Source organism: Sus scrofa, chromosome 7 (genome assembly GCF_000003025.6).
Source record: "Sus scrofa isolate TJ Tabasco breed Duroc chromosome 7, Sscrofa11.1, whole genome shotgun sequence".
In the NCBI taxonomy this organism is placed as follows: Eukaryota; Metazoa; Chordata; class Mammalia; order Artiodactyla; family Suidae; genus Sus; species Sus scrofa.
This window is the reverse complement of record NC_010449.5, coordinates 98080772-98089822: the sequence shown is the minus strand read 5'-3', so window position 1 is coordinate 98089822 and position 9051 is coordinate 98080772.

The following is a 9051-nucleotide window of genomic DNA, read 5'->3' as shown; positions in this document are numbered from 1 at the left end:
GGCTGCACCTGCAGCACATGAAGGTTCTGGCATATGGAGGTTCCCAGACTAGGGGTTGAATCAGAGCTGTAGCTGCCAGCCTACACCACAGCTCACAGCAATGCCAGATCCTCAATCCCATGAGCGGGGCCAGGGATCAAACCTGCAACCTCATGGATGCTAGTCGGGTTTGTTACCACTAAGCCACAGTAGGAACTCCTGAGTATTCACTTTTATAGTTCACCTTCCTAATAGAAAGCGTGTTCTATAAGCTTCTGATTTAATTAAGAATGAACGAATGAATGAGCCACTTGGTGCCTACTCATGGTGGTTTTGTTAGCTGAGTCATTTTGCCTGGCCTTGGGAATTTTATGGTGCTTTCACTCGTCTAAACTCTGAAAGCACTTCCACTGAAATTCTGGAGGGATGGGCAGAAGCCCTAGCTTAAAATAGAGAAAACATCCTTGCCTTGCAGCTGCCCCTGATCAAGTCTTTAGCATCCTTCGGCTGGATTATTTTGAAAGCTTCCCAACTAACCTGAGCTTCTACTCACTTTCTTTAACTCATCCTCCACACCTGTGTCAAAGATGCTTTTGAAGTGCAAATCTGATCCTGTCACTCCCCTGCTTAAAATGCTTCCATTGCTTCTCCCTATCAGTAGGATAAAGTCTAATCTCCTCAGCTTGACCAGGCACTGGATAATCTGCCCTCTGCTTTATGGTGATCCTCTCCCTACCTCCCCACCCCCATTCTCACAGGTGCTGAGCTTTAGTGCTATTTCACTCCTTCACCTCTTGGCCAGGGCTGCTCCCAACTCCTATTTGCCTAGGGATTCCTCACCATCCTTTTTAAAGCTTTTGAATCCCTTCCTAAGCCCCTCTAGCAGAGTTAACAGATACCTTTTGTTTTTCCAAAGTATTGTGTCTGTATCTCTCCTTTGCATTGTAATGTCATTTTTGCCTGTCTGTCTCCTCTACTGGGCAGAGCAGCAGAAGGAGACGTCTCTATTGTCCTGAATTCCCCCCTGCCCAGGTCACTCACAGTGGCGAGTACTCCGTGGGTGCTCAGTAAATACAAGTGGAATGACTAAATGCTGCCATGCTGACAACATGGCTGGATACAGCTAAAGGGTCCAAAAACAATCATCAGGAGTTGTGGCAATCCTTTGCAGGGGTTGCTGTTAATATATCTTAGATAGCTACTTATTTTTTTCAGTTTTATGTAATTAACATTTGAGATTCTTATTGAGAACTGAGAAGCTCAGGCCCGAATAGTGTGGCAAAGCATTTCTCCTGAGATGCTTGGTGATTACCCAAGTTAATTAGATGTTACATAGATACCACACACACACACACACACACACACACACACACACACACACACACGAGTAGCATTTGAAGTTTCTCTCACGGGATAAAGGTTGAAACTAATTTCCTTGAGACGGACATGGGAGCTTCTGTGGAGCCCAAGGTCCAGCCTGATAAGCTTACATTTTTTTCTGTACTTAGAGCCTCCCAGGACACAGCATTCTCTATCAGGACAAGAGTTTATGAATACAAGTTCATAAATTTCTGTTTGTGGCAGGGTTCAAAACAAAATTTTTAAAAATTTTATTGTGCAATATGTAATCAAAAGGGTATATAAATATATGTGTATGATCTAAAGAAAAGTAATAAAAGGAATAGCCACTCTCGCCACACAGCTTAAGAAATGGTAAAGGCTGCAGTTCCCTGGTGGTGCAGCAGGTTAAGAAACTGCTGTGGCTCTGATTACTGCTGTGGCAAGGGTTTGATCCCTAGCCTGGGAACTTCCACAGGCCATGCTGTGGACAAAAATAAAACAAAACAAAAAAGAAAACAATAACAACAAAAAAAGAAATGGCAAAGCCCTATGTGGCCCTTCTGGCTAACCACTGCTATACTGAATTATATATTAATCATCCTCTTGCTTTCGTTGTAGCCTCAATATGCATGTGTCCTAAACTGCACACGTTTTTGTCTATTCTTTTTTTTTTTTTAAATCCTTTTCCAGCCACACCCACACAACCTATGGAAGTTCCCAGGCTAGAGATGGAATCCAAGCCAGAGCTGAGACCCATCCCATAGCTGCAACAATGATGGATCCTTAACCCACTGTACCAGGCTAGGGATTAAACTGGCAACACCACAGGTACAAACTGGATTGTCAACCCACTCGGCCACAGTGGGAACTCCATAGGCCTAACTGCTTCTTTTTTTTTTTTTTTTTTTTTTTGCCACACCCACAGCACACAGAAGTTCCCAGGCCAGGGATTGACTATGCCCCATAGCAGCCACTGCAGTGACAATACCAGATCCTTAACTGCTGTACCACAGAAAAATTCCTATTCTTTAAATTGAGGAAAATATGTACTTATTTTCAAATTATATAAGAAAAAAAACATGTTTCTAGAAAGCGTAAATGGTCCCATTAATGAAAAACACCAGAGAGGGCAGCTCAGCTTAAATAATATACACAGCATTCTTTCCTCTTAACTGAGATCCCCCAATATTCATAAGTGTGATCTGAAATATACACTTATATGTTTTCAAATATTAGTGACCAGATGGTAGATGGGGCTCTAGCCTTGGGTCCATAAAATAGAGATATACCCCATATTCACTTTGCATTACTCATGATACCTAGTTTCCACTGTGTAGCTCTTCATTCAGTTGTAATTTAAATTAATGGATAGGATGGAGTTCCTGGCGCGGCGCAGTGGAAACAAATCCGACTAGGAACCATGATGTTGTGGGTTTGATCCCTGGCCTCGCTCAGTGAGTGGGTTAAGGATCTGGTGTTGCTGTGAGCTGTGGTGTAGGCCGGCAGCTGTAGCTCCAATTAGACCCCTGGCCTGGGAACCTCCATATGCCGCAAGTGCTGCCCTAAAAAAAATAAATAAAAATTAAAATGAAATAAAATAATGAATAGGAGTTCCTGTGGTGGCTCAGCGGTTATTGAACCTGACCAGCATCCATGAAGATGCAGGTTCAATCCCTGGCCTCGCTCAGTGGGTTGAGGATCTGGCGTTGCCATGAGCTGTGGTGAAGTTTGCAGACGCAGCTCGGATCCCATGTTGCTGTGGCTATGGTGTAGGCCAGCAGCTACAGCTCCGTTTGGACGCTTAGCCTGGGAACCTCCATATGCCACAAGTGCAGTCCTAAAAAGGAAAAAATCAAATAAAATAAAATAGAATAATGGATAGATGAGTACTCAGCAAAAATCTAGATGTTTTTGGCCTATTTTTAAATGTAATGTAAATGAATCACAGTCACTTGCGTCATTCTGTGACTTTCTTCTTTTAGCCAGCATTATGTTTTGAGGATTTATCCATCTTGAATTGAGATTAGTTTGTCGATTTTCATTGCTGTATTTCATAACATTCAATCCACTTCCCAAACTGAGGGAAAAGTTGCTAAAATTCAAGTGATGTTCGGGGGAAGTGATCTGGCCAGTGAGTTCTCCCCAGCTCTGCCAGAGAAGGGGGCTTTTGGTCCAACAAGGAGCCCCCCAACAGTGGTTAGCCGTCTGATGGAGAGAGAAGCCCCATCGCCTTCCTGCAGAGCTGAGATGCTATGTCTTTGATGCTGGGCTGGTTTCCATATCCTCAGGGTGAGAGGGACAGGGAGAAAGATATTCGCTTTGGAGCTGACTCACTGGGGAATTTGGAAGCAGAAGTCAGGAGCTCCCTGCTGGAGGTCAGTGTAACAGGAGAAGCTGGATCATTCAGTCCTCAAAATTTCAAGGGGCTCTGTGGATCCTTAGGCAAGGACAGAAGAGATGGCACTTCAGCAAAGTCCTTTCTGCACTGGCTTTTCTGGGCATCTGAGTTGGGGTGGGAGTGGGAGATGGCAGAGGGGCAGCCAACCAGCTCTGGCCTCTATCTGCATATTCATAAGCCCCCCATACTGGTTGGCTGTGCTAGGCAGCCCCCACTGTCCCCAGTGCCAGTGGCTGCAGCAGGGCTGGGCCCATCAGATGGTGCCTTGCACTGAGAAGAGGTAGGAGGCTTCCCTCGCCCAGCCACAGGCACCAGGCCTGCCTGGGGAGGAAGCAGGAAAACCAAAATCACTTCCTGACCACGGCTCTGTGTGCCCAAGGCTGGTGAAGTGTGGGCTGCTCCAGCTTCTGAGTGGCAAGCCCCACCTGGCCGAAGAGCCCAGGACCGGACCTCAATGAGGGCGTCTTCTCCGTGAGTAACACAGTCTCTGCCATTGACCTTGCCAGAGCAATTTTTTATGATGACGGAATGTTGATTTTGAAATTTTTCAGCTATGCAGAAAAGTAGAGAGACTAGCATAGCAATACCCATCTCTGTACCCTCGCCCAGATTTGCCATTGTTCATGCGTTGCCATATTTGCTTCATCTATTTCTGTTGGCTGAAAAGCTTTCAAGTAAGTCAGACAGCAAGACTTTTCACACCGAGTACCTCACTAATACCCCGGTATGTATCTTTGAGCACATTGTTGCTGTGTTTTTTTAACTTTTAATTTTTTAAAATTTTTGTTAAAGCACAGTTGATTTACAATGTCTCCGAGCCCTTTGGAAGCTCTTCTTTCACTCGGCTCTTACACAATCTTGAGTGAGGGGGTGATTATTATCTCTGTTTTAGAAAAGCAGATAAGGCAGAAAGTGTGGCTTGAGGGCAAATGGCTGGGAACAGAGCCCAGACCTACTAACACTTAGCCCAGACCACCTGTCTCGGCCACCTGCTCTCGTGTCCAGCGGTGTTGTCCCAGGTAGTGATGAGACATGGCAGCCATTGTGTGACCTTGGACATGTCACTCCATTTCTCTGGGCTTCAGTTGCCTTATCCATAGATTGAGGGCATGGCTTGACAGGGGATCCTTAACATCGGTCTGTGACATACTCATTGGTTTTCAGAAAACCCGATGTAAAGAGTTTTTTATGAGGCTAAATTTATTTGGATACTATACCCTACCTCTTTTTTCAAACAGGCTGGTTAAGATTCTTTTTGTATGAAATAAAAATTATAGTAGATTGCAATCCTTGTATAGTTAATTTTTGTGCCGTTATCTGTAAATACAATGTCAGCAACTCTCAAGCTGATCCAATTTTTTTTTTCATTTTATTAATGATTGAAATCTAGGAGTTCCCATTGTGGCTCAGCAGAAATAAGCCTGACTAGTATCCATGAGGATGTGGGTTCAATCCCTGGCCTCACTCAGTGGGTTAAGAATCCGGCTGCCAGGAGCTGTGGTGTAGGTCACAGACATGGCTCAGATCCTGTGTTGTTGTGGCTGTGGTGTAGGCCAGCGACTACAGCTCTGATTCGACCTCTAGCCTGGGAACTTCCATATGGCAAGGGTGTGGGCCTAAAAAGCAAAAGCAGAAAAAAAAAAAAAAAAGATTGAAATCTAAAAGTCTGAAAACCACCCACTGTACTGGGTGATCCCTAAGTCCCTGCCAGTGCTAAAGTTCCAGGGCTGTGGGGCCTCCCTGAACTGCCGGAGGGAAAGGAAACTGCCATTTAAGATGCACCTATTATCACTGCTAGAGAGTCCAGGCACTGGGCATGTATTAACATCTGAGATCCTTACCGTCACCCAAGGAGATGACACTATTTCAACTCCAATTTACAGACAAAGAAATCAAGGGAGGGAAGAGGGAGAGTCAACTTGTGGTGTGGGAATCGCCTAAGAGCCGGGGAGTCTGACCCAGGTCCAGCACCAGCGGATCACTGCATAATTCATGGGTACCAGTCATGCAGACCACCAGGGCTTCTGACTTGGTTGTCTCTGTGTCCATCAATGGTCGGGACTGTGCGGCCTGGGCCGTCAGGGTGACCTCCTCTTCCCATTTTCATCATCAGCCAGTGCGGGGTGGGGCAGGCGGGGGTGGGGGGAGCTGCTCAGGCCAGAGATGAAGGCGCACCCTTCCCCCACCAGCCCCACAAGCACATGGGGATGATGCAGGGGGACCCCGGCAAATGAAGCAAAGGTGGGGTCATAGGTGAAAACACCTTCCTAAAGCCTAGAAATGCTGTATGTCCTTGAGATGTGCCACCTTGAACAAGCCTTACATTGGCAGCTAAAATTCGCTGAGCCTGCTAAATACTCGGATGGGAGGCTGTTCAGAAGCACCATGGGAGAGGCAGAAATGTGAGATTAAGTGATCACTGTTATGAATTGCCAGTGGAGGGCCCTTCGATCCCGTGCCATTGGTGGAGGAGAGGCTGTTTCAGGATAAGGCATTTTCCTCTATTTCTCCAGCCATATTGGAGTGGTGATCTACTAGGATGGTCTGATCAGAATCCAGCTGAGTTTAGGAAAGGAGATAACAAAACCCTGCAAAGAAAAACACTAAGTTTTCCCAACGAAAACCTGGCAGGAACTCTATCAAGGGCATACCAGTAAACCTTGTCTAAGTCTGGACTGAGCGTCCATCACAGGGATGAGTTAGTGCAGTGCCTCTTACCTAAGGACTCCCCACAGCTCACTTTGTGTTATTGATTGGTTCTCAGTGGCCCTGCTGGAGTGTGTTGGAGTGTTTGCCATTACCTAAATGTGGACTCGCCACAGAAGGGGAGACATAGCCTGTGAGTGGCAGGTGTCACCCCAGCCGGCCCTATGGGCAGCTCTTCCCCTTTGCCCTCTTGGGCAGAGCTCTGGGGAGACCTCCAGGGAGATCCTCTGGAAGGGCCCAGACTCGCAGGGAGAATGGCTCTCATGTCAGGAGGTGATCGGTGCAGTTGAAAATGTGCCAGACACTGTCTTTTCAGTGCATGCCCATGGACCTGAACACTTCAGCTACAAAGAGACGACATACCACTTCTTTCTTATGTCTATTATTTACTAGAAATTCAACCTCGCCCTTATATTACCCTTTCTAGCTATAAAAATTCCACCTAACTTTGGAATTATCTTACAAGCCCTGTGTTCTGTGCTTGTGTTTGTAGCTGAATTTGCTTCTCCAGTGGGGCTCCTCCTGTCTGTTGCCCAGGAATGTATGTCTGGGAGAGAATCAATGGCAGAAAATGCTTCATTTGTTTGTTTATTAGAACTTATTTTTTAGAGCACTTTTAGGTTCATGGCAAAAATAGGCAGAAGGTACAGAGATTTCCCATGTAGCCTCCTCTGTCCCCAAGCCTGCATAGCCTCCCCTATAAATGAAAGTTTTTAATTATTCAAGGCAAAGGATGCCTTTTAAAAAAATTATTAAAGTGAAAACATACCCATTGAAAATACGGAAAATACAGAAAAGTAAAAAGAAGAAATGGAGAAAAAATTATCCATATTCCTATCACCCATAAAGAATGACCGCTAACAAGATAATGCCATTTGCAGCAACATGGATGGAATTAGAGACTCTCATACTAAGCGAAGTAAGTCAGAAAGAGAAAGACAAACACCACTTATATCTGGAATCTAATATACGGCACAAGTGAACCTTTCCACAGAAAAGAAAATCAGAGACATGGAGAACAGACTTGTGGTTGCCAAGGGAGAGGGGGAGGGAATAGGATGGACTGGGAATCTGGGGTTAATAGATGCAAACTATTGCCTTTGGAGTTGATAAGCAATCAGATCCTGCTGTAGAGCTCTGGGTCACTTATATATATCTAGTCACTGATGGTGGAGAATGATAATATGAGAAAAAAGAATATATATATAGATGTGCGACTGGGTCACCTTGCTGTACAGTGGAAAATAGAACACTGTAAACCAGCTATAATGGAAAAAAATAAAAATCATTTTAAAAATAAAAAAAGACTGCTAACATTTTAATGTATTTCTTTCTTATCCTTTTTTTCTTTTTTGCCATTTCTTGGGCCACTCCTGTGGCATATGGAGGTTCCCATGCTAGGTGTCGAATAGAAGCTGTAGCTGCTGGCCTACGCCAGTGGCCACAGCAACTCGGGATCCAAGCCATGTCTGCAACCTACACCATAGTTCACGGCAACACCGGATCCTTAACCCACTGAGCAAGGCCAGGGATCGAATCCTCAACCTCATGGTTCCTAGTCGGATACATTAACCACTGAGCCACGACAGGAACTCTTCTTTGTATTTTTAATATGTGATTTTTCTCTACCATTATTTATTATAAAATAATGTTCTATAAACTCTTCTTAAATATGATTTTTTTCAATGACTGCATGATATAACATTACATGGATGACATCATACTTTATAATTTATTTAACCAGTCTCTACTCTTATAAATCATAGTAGGATAATCATTTTTAATTTTTTTATTAAAGTATAGTTGGTTTACAATATTGTCAATTTCTGCTGTATAGCAAAATGACCCAGTCATACATATATATACGTTCTTTTTCTCATACTGCCTTCCATCATGTTCTATAGCAAGTGATTGGATATACAGTTCCCTGTGCTATACAGCAGGGCCACATTGCTTATCCATTCAGATAATCATTTTTGATATAAATCTGTGGGTATCACGTTATTTAATTAAAAAAAATTTTTTAAATGTATTTTATTTTTAATAGCATCTTAATTTTATTTCTTAAATACAGAGTCATTGACTCAAATAATGTAAACATGTTTTGTTTCATAATATATAATCACATAACTCTCCCAAAATACATGAACAATGAGCAAGAAATAAAAATGATGAGGTAACACTTTCACCCATCATGATGGCAAAGATTTAAGAGACTGATAATGACAAAAGACTACCATATTTAGTGTTGGTGAGGATGAGGGGATATGCGTTCTTTTAACAAAATGCTGGTAAGATAGCAAATTGGCTATTTAAATATATGTAAAAGTAATGCATGAACACATTCTTTTAAAAATTCAATTGCAAGAGAAATATACAGAGTCAAAATTGAAAATTCTCTTTCAGACCCTCATCTCCACTCCCAATCAGTTGGTACATTTCTGGAGGGCAGTTGGTTAACAAATATAAAAGTTTTGGAGTTCCCATTGTGGCACACTGGTTAACAAATCTGACTAGGAACCATGAGGTTGCAGGTTCGGTTCCTGGCCTTGCTCAGTGGGTTAAGCGTCCGGCGTTGCCGTGAGCTGTGGTATAGTTTGCAGACGCGGCTCGGATCTGGCATTGCT